This window comes from Sparus aurata, chromosome 12 (assembly GCF_900880675.1).
Source record: "Sparus aurata chromosome 12, fSpaAur1.1, whole genome shotgun sequence".
Classification (NCBI taxonomy): Eukaryota; Metazoa; Chordata; class Actinopteri; order Spariformes; family Sparidae; genus Sparus; species Sparus aurata.
This window is the reverse complement of record NC_044198.1, coordinates 11,463,739-11,477,199: the sequence shown is the minus strand read 5'-3', so window position 1 is coordinate 11,477,199 and position 13,461 is coordinate 11,463,739. Positions and strand designations below refer to the sequence as shown.

Genomic DNA, 13,461 nt, shown 5'->3' with positions numbered 1-13,461 from the left:
AAACCAACCAACCTGTAGCCTGCACAAAAAAACTATGTTTGAAATGAATGCATGTAATGGCTTTTATAAGTTACGTTACTTTATCTTATATACTATGAATTTACCTCTCAGTATAAGCTTATTTCACCACATAGAACAGAATACAGAACACACAGAACATCTATATGTACAGCTGAGACTTTAATACATACCCAAATATAATGTGCATGTACTGTGTATTCCAACATTGAAAAAAATTCAATTTTCTGCTACTTAATATTTCCTCTCCACTGCATTTATTTGATTACTTCCGTTCAGAGCTACCTTGCAGATTCAGATTATTCAGTGTTTATGGGCTATTTGTTGTGATGCATTACCAATCAGATGTTGTTGTAGGCGGGACATTGTGTGAGAGGTTACTGTATCAGAGCACATTTTTCAATTTTGTTCATCAATCTGACAGAAAAATCGCTGATACCGATAACGAGGAAATGCTAAATATCAGCTCTGATAATCGGCCAAGGTCGATAATCTGTCCACCCCTTGTATCTATAGATATAAGATTAGCATTAGATTAGAAGAAAAGGTTAATTGGTCAACAGGAGAACTTCACATGAAGACAAAGATACAGTTTTTGGCTTAATTTTAGAAGAAATTTTAAGAAACTTTTCCCCAGAGTAGGTGCTTAAATGTTGGTTGATCTTAAAGTCATATCTTGTGTTTTATGGCAGGTGTATCCATCTAAGAGTATGGATGGGTAGACATGCAGCAGATGTGTGTAACAGGTGAAAAAATGGCCAGTTGTGAGTGGACAAAAGGAGGAGAGGCCAGGGGCTTCTGCCCAGTCACTCCTGGGAAAGATTTGTAAGAGTTTGTTTCACATTGACGTCTCCGAAATAGTTTGCTTGCTGTCAGGACACATGAAAAGGTCTGCTGTTGTTCAATTATCGAGAACACACTGAACTGATTGGTGGCATTTCATTGCAGACCTAATGCAATTTCTCCTTCCTTGTTACTTTATTACTATACTATTATAGTTTGTGTGTTAGGAACATGACCCCCCCCCCCCCCCCCCCCCCCCCCCCCACACACACACACACACACACAAACACACACACACACACTCAGAAGCTTTATGTACTCACACATACACATGTAATCTATTGATCCAAATCCACTTGCTGCTTTATATTTGGCTGCTTTTCATTGATTAAGCCTTTAATTGACTGTAAATATTGTAATATAGCTGTACAGCCGTAACTTCCCTGATATAAGTAGATTGTGCTGTTTACACTCTGTGAATATGTGTGTGTGTGTTTTTGTGTGTGTGTGTTTGTGTGTTTGTGAGTGAGACAAAGCAATAAAGAGAGGGATCAAAAAGCGAGAAAGGCAGAGAGACAGTTCTTGACAAGTTGTGAAAAGCGATTTCTGATTCTGGGGAAAGTTGTGAATAGAGTGTAATGTCCCAAGCACAAGTCAATCAAATCATTTACCTTCAACACTGATAATTGGTTTTCAAGCTTTTTTTCTTTTAATTCCTTGAACTTTATGCAGCCTGCCTTAACACAAATTTACTGAAAACAGCAGCTGGGTTTTCCAGTCTCACTGAGGTACACCTCTTACCTTGTTTTATGAGTGCACAGCTGCATTAAGCTGTCCATAAAATAACCATTTTCAGGCAGCAAAAAATTAAAAATGTTGGCAGAAGAATTCACAAAGATATGTGTCACACGATACTGTGGTGGTGAACAGAGACAGGCAGATCATTTACAGAGCGGAAAATGAGCAAGAGCAAGAAAAAGAAGATTATGTATTGTAGATACGAATAATATGAAAAGTGTCCAGTATCACTAGGGAGTTCTGTCCATATCGGATCTTTCCACACCTCATTATCCAGTCCATCCACCGTCACGGACCTGTAATTAGTGTCCTCTCTGTTTATACAAGTGTGTGTCAGTGTAAGTTAATATAATGTTTGTTTCTAAAGTTATAAGAAAGCGTTCCTACTCCGTCAATATGCTCTAATCACAGCTGTCTAATCCAAACAGCAAATCACATAAGCCGACTGATGAGACAAAACACAGCCCTCTTCATTCCTCCTCTCCTGTCTCCTCCTGTCCCCCTTCTCCTCTTCTCTCCTCTCCTCTCCTCTCCTCTCCTCTCCTCTCCTCTCCTCTCCTCTCCTCTCCTCTACTCTACTCTACTCTTCTCTCATCAGTAAAACGGTGACAGTCATGTTTCCGCTGCAGAGGGGCGCTGCTGTTAGGTGCATAATGGGAAAACACTGCCTCCCAAAAAGACCTGTCTGTTCTTATTGGACAGCTCTTTACAGGCCTGAGAAGGCATCACCCGCCCTGGTTACCACTGCAGCCATGGATCAAGTAAGGGAAATCTGTAAACAGCTTTGAACACACAGAGCCCTGTTCATTTCTATATAAACTGTCCGGTGGTGCATGATACTAAAAAAGTTTAATTGTGTGGCTTCTTTTGACTTTATTATCGGACCAAATGTCTCAAATTCTGATTGTGTAACAAGTCATTTCATTGAGGTTTTGACGCTCAGTACAACATTATCTTGCATTACGTTGTGTCGTAATTACATGGTTTGGCCACTATGTCTAATTGGCCTCAAAGCCTGGCACTGTTACTGAGGGCTGAGGCATCAGGTCTGCCAGCACTTTTTGCAATTGGGCTGTGCTTGGGACATTGCTGAGGGCAATGACTGTATTGTTGTGACATCACAACCTCATTTAGGATCTGGCTTCTCATTTGAAGGCACGGAATATGGGCTCTGTGAATTTCTCTTTGAATTGAGCATTTTGATACATACACAGCATTTCTATGGCACCTGGCCTGCTTCATTACCAAAAATATGTAATACATTGCAATAGTTCAGTGACAGAATCTTTTTTCAACATGCAGTATTGTAGATGTGTTGAAATGAAGGTCGAGGAAAGTTAAAAAGGTATTTGGCCAGTGAAATGGTAGAACTGGACAGGGGATATAGGTCCTGATTTACTGATCTTACTTGAACTATTTTCTGTTTCAGTGAGGTAATGAAACATAATCAAAATGACAAGGCTGCTCAGCTGGACTACCATGTTGACCCACAGGCAGTAGCCTGCAGTCTTAGTCTTAAAGCATCACATATTACAGATATTAGGAAGGGATGACTTACATTTTGTCAGACTGGAACATGTCTAAGCTATCGCAGGGGATTCAGCATTTTCAAACAAGGCTGATGTATTGGTGTCATCTAATAGCAATTCCCTAGACCATTGTTTAAATCCCCTCCCTGGTAATAAATAATTTTCCTTGCTCTCCCTTGACATGGCTCCTATTCTCAGTAAATCTTCTCCAAACCTACATTAGCATGCCAACATCTTTTGGCTCGTCCACATGTCCAAAGCATATTACATGGTGTCCACATTGTGTAATCCTTTAAACACACAACATTGGTTCTGTTCAGCATTGAGAATAAAAACCAACAGATCCTCATCACTCATCTTCCCTTGAATTGTTTCCCAGGAATAAATAGTCCCAACTATGTAACCTCAGGCAGCAACTGGGAAAAGAAAAATAAGTAGAAGGCAATTTGTGAAAACAAGCAGTCCTGGTGAGTCACCATTATTACACATCATATTGTTATTTATTTATTAAAAGTTCAATCTGGATAAAATTGAAATTGGATTTTTATTATTTGGGAAGAAAAAAAAGGCCCTACTGCTTCTGCCAAAAAGGGAAAACTTGAAGCAGGGCACAACTCCAACAGACTGAAGGCCACTCTCCAGGAATGAGCATCTGTAAATGAATCAGGTGAAACAAACTGGTCTTAAGTGATAGTGAATGTGATAGTGAAAGTATTCTACACCTGGCAAATGAAGGATTCAAAGAAAACTGACTTTGGGGATCAGCCCTGGTCTCCTCCTTAGCCAGAAACAGTTAACTTTTGTCACTCACTGTGCTGTCCTTATTAGCCACTCCCTGTAGACGTTTAGGAGAGAGCCTCCGCCTTCAGGCTAAATTAGGCCCTCTGTACCAAAGCCAGCTCATTAGCCTGATTCCCAGGACTAGCCAGTCCTTATTCATTATCAACATCACCTCACCCACCGCAGCATATCCGTCAATAGAGATAAGTTATCTTATATTATGGCCAGTAGTAAATTCAACACAGTGCTGTCAACATTGATATAAGGTCTTTGTTTTGGTCCTTTTGCCTTTACAGCTGTTCATTTTAGTCCCTATGAAAAGCTACCAGTGATTGATTCTACTCCAACCTGCTGAGGCAAACGGAAGAACACCTACACCTGAACAAGTGTGCTATTGCTCTACAGGTGTAGGTGTAGAGAAGAGACACTTGGGATTGTTATAGCAACCAGAATGTTAATAAGTTGGTTTAATTTGACTTACAGACATCTACTTTTATACTTCCAAAAAAGGGATACAATGTAGTCCTGCAGGCGATTATTAATTCAACAGATAACTGACAGTTAACAAAAAGTGGATTTTGGGCTATTGGTAAAAAAATAAAAATAAATTTCAAGACATGGCCTTGGGATTTGGGAAATCTTGATTAGTATCTTTCACTATTTCTATCATTTTATCGTCTAAAAACGAGACTCAACGTTGGTTACAGCCTCAGGGTTTGGGTCTTCACCTTACAATTGACCTATTCAGAGGTTGAGGTATGAGGATGTGTTGAAGAATACAGTTATAATAGAGAATCCTGTTTCAGAATCTCTCTATGCATCGTACCAGGAACAGTTTTCTCACCTAATAAAAAAACAGTGTACCTGTGTCTTCAAAAAGTGAGCCAACATGTTTATGATTGATAGCCAATGATGGAAGCTTTCAGGTGAACAACTGCTTAATGGGGAATATGTGCCAGATATTCTGCAGACCCTCTGAAACTGCTGACATTGTGCTGACCCCCTACAGCCAGAGAGTCTCCAAGCTACTCCCTTGTGTGTTGATGTTCAGCTGTCATCCTCCAGTTGTTTGACGCTGCCCCGTGTCTATGATCACGTACTGGTTTTATTTCCCACATACCGCCGAAGAAACACAAAGCTCAGTTCCTCCTGAGTTGCCAATGTAGATAATAATCAGCTGTCATTGTGCGCAGAAGTGAAACCCAAACAAAACCTATAGCCCATCACACTGATTAATCTGTTAGTATGTTTGTCTCTTAATGCAGCGAAAATTTAATTACAAGATTGTGTTGAAACATTATTGTTGGCCCTCTATTTTAGTCAATAAGGGAAGCGGGTTGGCAGTATAAGGTTTCTATTTGAGAGGAACAAGGAAGATTTATTTTATCCGATTGTCTATCTCAACTCAGAGACCAGAATAAAAAGTTCAGTTCAATATTATCACATTTAAATTTTTGTGGACCAAGTGTTGTATGTGCAGAAAGGAGTTTTATTTAAATATTTTGACAATTATGTTGATAGGAGGACAAAAGTCAAGTTAACCATTATACATCCATGAATGGTACTGACAACATTTTAATTTGTTGTCGCTTTTAGTATTTAGATTGTTTGATTAGGTGGTATGGCCTTAGAATAACATTGTGAAAATGTTTTGCTATAATTGCAAATTACAGTATATTTCATGATATACTGTAATGTCGTCAAAGGCATCTAATAAGTGCTAAGACTGGGCGATAAAATTAAATATCACAATTTATTTGACCATACATATCAATATCACAACATTATTGTAGACATAACATATTTACTTATGTAACATAATCAACACAATTTTTGATAATCATCAATAGTGTAGTTAGAATGACTAAGTGGGTAAAGGCAACAGTTTGATAAGTTCAGAAAATTACATCTCTTTAAAACCAGGACATAACACTGCCATATGCCATAGCACCATATAACACTATCCAAAATGTAAGATTTACAGACATAAAAGATAAGACTGTATTGATCCCTGACTAGGAAAATTCACTTGTTACAATATAGTATCACAAAAATGACTGAATTTCAATGTAATAGCCAGCTCTAATAAGGTGTCAAATCAGGTTATTATTTCCTTGAGCAAATTTTAAGCACTTTTCCCCGGTAGTGCTCATGCAGAACAGAGAGAGATTGGTGTAGACACTGGTGCTATGAGGAAGTGGGTAACTGATCCGTCCTAACTAAATCCATGGGGAGGCAGACGGCCGGTGATGGCCCTGGGTAGATGCTTTATTTCCACAGCCTACCTGTCTTTCACATTCATTTATGTGTGCATGCACATATTTGCTGGTTCTCCACTTTATTCTGTAGTCATTCTCCGTTTACCCCCTCCATCCAGTGAGCTGGCACCCTTATTGTTACGAGCCTGGCACACTCAATTACCCGCTCAAAATCCATTACCCTCACCCACATGGCTTTATTCAGAAGACACGCTCCATCCACTCAGGGTAGCATCTTGCTCATGCGTGTAGCTGGCTAGTGTGTGATTTAGTGCATCGCTGTGAGCACATGGAAAAGTCAATGCATCTTTACAAAGCGAGAAAATTATGATACATGAAGGTTTTTTTTTTTAATTTACAGTAATGTATGTGTCATCTGAGATTAGGTTTGAGGTTTTGTTCATGACAGACTCATCGCACAGTAGGATTTAGCTTTGGTGTAGCTTTTTGTGTAGCTTTAAGCTATTGTTAATTGTTTATTTGGATTTTTAGTTGCCTATTGGCAAAGAATGCTCTTCGTTGGGTCCAAATTAAAAAGATACATGAGGCAAAAGATTTGATATGATGGGAAATAATTTGTAAAAATGATGTGCAATAAGATTCATCAATCTCTGTCTTTATCCTAGCTGCTAAATGTGGTCTTCAGGCTGAGAACAGTATTACATGCTGCCTTGTTATCCTGATGCTTGTTGTTACACAGAGTAGTAGTTTTTGTAAAACTTACCAGATGACCCGTCCTGTTTGCGCATCACATGCCTCATATACAGAGCCCACTGTATGTGGGTTTAAAAACAGCAAGTTGAGCAGAGGTTGTCATGTATTTTTCTAATCTAATCTTCATTCCATACATTAGATCCTGGTTTGAGATAATGACTTTATGCTCAGCAGACTTTGTCCAACAGGATCTGTCATGACAGCAACTATTCCAGGCTGATGACCCAGAGGGCACTTAGTTCAAGGTGCACTGCTGTCACTGCAGAAACATCCTCTTGTCTGAGACTTAAAGATATATTACTCCGCAAAGTTATTCCATCTTTTTTTTTATCCAACAAATATCTATTTTTTTTGGTGACTGGTATAACAACATTGATTTAGTTTGTTTTCTGTCTCCAACGAAGAGATGGTACACAACATGTTAGCTTGGCACTGGATGTATTTGCTTCTACTAATCGCAGAAGAATCTGGTGTGACTCCAGTTGTTTATGCCTCCAGAAGTTTTGGCTCTGCACTCAGCTCTCTCCTCCAGAGCTGGTCGGCTTAGAGCAGCAGCTGCCTCTCCACACCTGCCAGGCCCTACCCACAGAACACTAGGCAAAGCCCTGCAACACACGCACATTTTTTACTGAAATCTTAATATTTGCAAGTCACATGAAATTCACAGATTTGCATCATTCGTGTCTATGAAATCTCAATTTACGTGATGTGTGCAGTTCAAGACTGAACCACTGATGCTCCTTTGTCAGTCATTTTATTAACCCTCTGGGGTCTGGGGTATAATTGGCCGTTTTTGACAATTTTTGATTTTACCATTATATTTCACCTTAAAAACAATTTACCTTGCCTTGTTTGGTGTCATTATTTTCACCACAACCTCACATGTGTGACTGTACAGTTATTTTTTCATTTTGACATACTGTATTAACACAATGGACCTAAATTCACAAAAAAACATAAAATCCGAGTAGGAAAAAGTTAGTTTTTTTACTGTGAAAACCACAAATATGCTCAACGAACCATTTTTATTACTTATAATGCAAATATAAATTGTTGTTTGCTAAATCTGTGCATAAGTTTTTGAAATTTACAAAGTTATATGTAACTATTTACATTTAAATGCAGGCAACGCCCCAGGCTCAGGTCTGCCTGAGCTCCTCCAGCTCAATGAAAAGCTGCACTGCCTGCTCCACATTCGGCACTCTCCTTGTTGTTTTGACTCATTAAACACAAAAACGACTCCACTACACACTAAACACACAACATAACACACTAACTATGCACTCCAAACACGCTAAATGTCACAAATCTCCCAACTCTCAAAACTCGCGATCTCTGTCGCTGCCTCTCTAACCGGCACTGCTGCTTTCACTTTTCCGCCCCGTCCCTTCCAAATCTTCCCCCCCGCCCTCAGCAACCAAATCACGTGATTTGCCATGTAATTTTGTGATTGGCTGGTGTGGTGCCTTTTTCCACCAATAGGAACATGTTTTTTTTGCTTGCACTTCCTGCTTGCGGACACGTCCGTGAGGAAAGCCCGATCTCTTTTCCGTCTCTTCCTGCACCAAACGCGCAGCAAACGTGACAGCAACGTTAGCGAAAAAGTGTGGCGTACATAATACATCGTAACTCCGGTTTTACTTGGCCTATCAACACGATTTAAAAACTGGCATATAGTTGCTCTGAAGGTTGCTCTAACACATAGAGTCAGAACGGAGACTCACAGAGGCTCCATCTCGCTGCTACGTCATCTTAAATTAGTCACGTGATTTTGACGCGCCGGCGCGTCAATCGACCTCAGAGGGTTAAAACCCACCCCATGCTAGATAAGCAGTCGCGACTGGCCTGACACAGGCCAGGCCGGGTCACAATCTGTCTGAACATACAGGGTTGCCAGAGCAAATAAAACATTAGCTTGGTAGATTCATCTGGTTGCCTGGCAAGTACACAAATGCTCTTTCAACGCCAGATTATGAATTTAATGTGTTTTAGTCGCAGTCAATAGTTTAGTGTGGCCTTCCTAACCAACCAGAGAAAATGTGTGATTGTGTTTCTGTGTGTGTGTTGGTGTGTTGATAGCTGCTGCTGGTGGGGAGTCATTTCATGGTTTTGATTGGTGTCCCAAACCAATCCGTTCTTAATCAAACGTTGCACTTTTGTAATTTCTCCCGTTCCTCTGTTTCCTGCTGCTGCTTTCAGTTAACGTCATACTGTAGAATCAAAATTCCCTGGCTAAGTTTGTGTGCGTGTGTGTGTGTGTGTGTGTGTGGGGGAGAGAGAGAGAAGAAGAGGGAGACCAGATGATGTTTTTTGCTTTTGAGTGATGATTGCTCAGTACAACTGACAGGAGTTCTGCTTTCTGTTGTGTACAGCGCTCTTTAAGTTCTGCTTGTCAAACAAAAAAAGTGGCAAAATAGATGTCATCTTTCCACAAGCTTCAAGTCAGGCTGAGGTGAGGAGTATCTCTTGAGAGGGTATAGTGTATGTCTTTATTTTTATTACAATATGACTTCAGTAGCCTATATATTTTAAGATTCAAGATCAGATTCTGTTTTTACTGAAGTGTGAAGGATGTGATTTTTGGATCCCAGTGAGCATCCACAGTGAGCTGAGAGGATTTTTTTTAGAGTTTAGGAACACTATAGAAATATTTTGTTGGAACGAGTAAACTTTCCTCATTCATGTTATACCTATTTCTCTAATGTTGTGAACACTGAAGCATCCGTGGTTAAGTTATAGTCCTGGTCGATTTTGGGACACCTGTGGTTTCTGCTTTGACTTTCCTCACAGTTAGGGCCAGTTAGCAGCAACAAGGTGCATGGTGTGTGGATGGCTGTGAAAAAAAACGAATTCTTCTGGGCTTCTGTGTGATGCTCCAAATGTATTTTGAAAAAGAAGAGATTTTTGCAGATCGTAACATGAGTAAACAACACCTCTACCAGTGAGGCCTTATCATACCAGCCACTAACATTTGGCAAATGATTAAAGACAAACTCCAAAAATATTGACTGACGTCATTTAGCACAAGATTCACTGTAGAAAATAAATACACTAATAGTAGCAGCAAAGTAGACCAGAATCCAGTGCAGATCTGGTGAACAGCTTTAGGGGTACTTATTTTCTTTGATGGATGCTGTCACCCTCTCCACCTGCACCGATTAAATGCATGATGGTGAATCACCAAATGAAGCAGAAGTGTATAGAAATTTGGAAAAAGTGGACCATATATTGTAAAACTTTATAAATTATGTGGAAATGTGTATTTTTCTCTTAATGGACAAATCTGGTGAAATTTGTCAGTTTAGTCAAAAAAGAAATCCCACAAGACGTCTGTTTGTCAATACAACTTCTCTATCATGTCTGGGGCCCATTTATGATTTACGTCTGCAGTATGAAGTAATGTCATTGGCTCCTACTGAGAATGTAAATCTTTAAAAAGGCTTCAGTAATATTACTTCTGTTTTCTGTGGTGGATAAATACACATCTGCTGCTCTCGTGATTATTTACGGAACCAGGCAAGTGAATTTGGGATTGAATAAACAACAGTAACCATGTTTATGGCAGTAAAGTGTAACAATATGGCTTCTGGATGGGTTTTAAATCATTTTCTGACATTTGTTGAGGTCTATGACACAGAGGAACACGTTTTATGAGCCTTTAGCAAAACAGGCAAGAAGGATTGATTCACATGGTGTTTAGAGCTGCAACAACAAATGGATTAATTGATTGGTTGATTAAAAGGAAATTAATTACCAACTGTTTTGATAATCGATTAATCGTTTAATTTGTATTTTGTTTCTTCTGCCAAAATGACAAACATTCTCTGGTTCCACCTTTTTAAATGTAAGGATTTGCTGCTTTTCGTTGTCATTTATGACATTAAATGAAGATTCTTTGTTTTGGACTGTTGACTGGACAGAATTATGATATTTGAGGACCAGATATCAAATTAGAAAAAAAAGTTTTTATAGAGAATATAATTAATAGTGAAAAAAAACGAAAAAGATATCTCCAGACCCATCTTTTAATTGATCTTTCTAATGGACTGCATATTAACACTTATCAGCAGCTCATTCAGAGACACTAACAGACACTTTATAGCACAACGTCTGGTGAGAGCATCTGCCTGGGCAGTGGTTTGTTTAAGAGCCAGCTTTCCTCCTATCTCAAACATATAATATTACAGGAGGATAGTCTGCAGAGCATGATACCTCTCAGTCTCCGTGGCAACAGGACCAAGGACTCCTCCTCCACATACAAACAAACAAATGTGCACACACACATACACACATGGTTCAGCCCTCTCACAATCTTAGGTGTGAGATTATGTGAGAATTATTTACTTCTCACCTGACAAGAAAACAAGTGAGAGGAGAGTTAAAGAGCATTTAATTTGCTGCATTTGTTGTGTTAACTGAGATAAATGGTCACCACAGATACTACCCTTTGATTAATTCAACATTATTTGTAACTTTTAGACTTTTGTTAAGTTACAAACTATCTTAGCAAATACTCAATATCAATGGACAATTTGTCAAGGCTCAGCACATTGCAAATTATTCATGTTTAGATTCTATAATAGCCATGTCACAGTTAGTGCTAAAAGCAGTACTGAAAAATTATTAGACACCAACAGAAGAGGAATAAAATGGGTAAAATCATTAAATTATATAACAAAGGACTTTTTCAGCCAGGAGTGTCCTGTGCACATGGGAGGAGGGAACACTCAAGTTCTGATGTTAGATTAAAAATAGCTTTACGGAGCGATTCCAAGTACAATAATTCAAGTGGTAGCAAAGAAGGAAATGTGCTTCAGTATGTTAAGAGAACATCTTAGTGTCTTCTTTGTGACCTCCTGACACGTATTGAGAATTGGAGGCTGATATTGTGACCTCCTGACACTTCTTGAGAATTGGAGGCTGATATATAAAATGGTCCTTTCACCGCGATAATACAAAAGATATAAAATGAATGATTTCTGAATTCATTTTTGCACCTTCTCTTGATAGTTGTCCAATTTTTCTAACTTGGTGAATCACTATAACGTGTGCATTTTCACACACTTTACACCCTTTTACGTCTTTTTAACAGCACCTGTTCTCGCTGTCTGTCAACACAAATGGAGGGATTTTGTAGCAGTTGAAGGCAAGGCTAATCTGATCATAACGTGATAGCATCAAGAGAGAATCACATCTTTCCAGGGACGTATGAGTTTATCATTGTATTGTGATACGGTGTGAGTGTTGTAAAGTTATGTGATTTTCTCAACTAACCATACTGTTTGCTATTTCCCCGTAACCATTTGTATCCACATTAATGATGATTATTTATTAAAATCTCAATGCATTTTGGGAAAGCACATACCTACAATATTGTCGCAATATTGATTTTGAGGTATTTGATCAAATATATCATGCTAATATGCAAATGTTACTTGCATGCAAAACTAAGTGATGAACGTGGTTTACAGTCTGATGGATTTGAAGAGAGTATAGATGGCAACACATGGAACAACTTTGGTTCCCCGCTGGTAAATCCCACATATATAGAAGTCTGTCAGTGCAGAGAGCAGTCAGGGTTACTTAACACAAGTCACCTTTGTCACATTGTCTTAATAATTTTGTGGGCTTCACTATGGGCTTTACAGGTCATAAAACAGTCAAAAAGCAACCTGGTCTCTCCCTGCTCTCTGCTCTGCTGAGTTCATTTTGTTCAGTTCAACCCTGTGTCGTCCAGATGTGAAATGGACACGGTGAGCTGTGAAAACACGCCTCCCTGGATGCACATCACACAGGAGAACCCACAGCAACCTGTCAGAAACACGTCTCCTCTCCCTTCTCACTCTTCTTTTCTTCCTCTCTGAAATTCAGATTGAGCAAATATTTTCTCATTCCTTACATTCCGATGTGTGAGTAACCGAGTGAGCAACCAGTACGGTAGTGGGTAGTGTTAGTTTTGGTGTTCGATGATGATTTCTGTGTGTGAGAGGGGGAGCAAAGAGCATAATGCTTATTACAGTTTTTCGACAAACCATTTAAGATGCAAACAGTAATCAGTCATGTTTCAGCGTGCAGTTGAAAACTTGGTGCTGTAATGAGAATGCAAAGCTGAACACTGTCCAATCTGTGCGCCATTGTTGAGCTAAATTATTCCTTCAGCAACTTGACATTTAAAAATATGTAGCCTACTGTGTGTATAATAAGTGTTTTTGTGTCCTAATCAAGGTTGCGGGTACAGGCTGAGGTGGCCGAGGGGTCAGGGGCCCCTAAAGGCCTCAGTGTGCTTTAAATTAGGTGTTTGTTAGATTGTTTGTTAGCCAGGTGCTTGGAGGTGCGAAATTGTGTTGGTCGTTTGCAAAAATCTCTGTACCTATTCACATATTTGATTCAATGCAACACCATGAATTAAGTAGACAATTGATTAGATTTTTAAAGTGGATGTAGCACTGTTAAAGATATAAAACAGTATGTCTTGACAAAACGCAAGGAATAGTGATCCTTGAATTGTCAATTTTCTAGCCTTCTTGGTCTCTTGCATTTGTTATATATTGTGCTGGAGTGCTGAAGCTGGACGTTTCAAC

General features: G+C 39.2%; 1 protein-coding gene across 1 annotated transcript in view; it reads left to right on the top strand.

Annotated features, from left to right (window-relative positions):
• The window catches only part of LOC115592196 (5-hydroxytryptamine receptor 4), a 51,668-nt gene that overhangs the window by 635 nt on the left and 37,572 nt on the right, over positions 1–13,461 (top strand). The window lies entirely within an intron of this gene.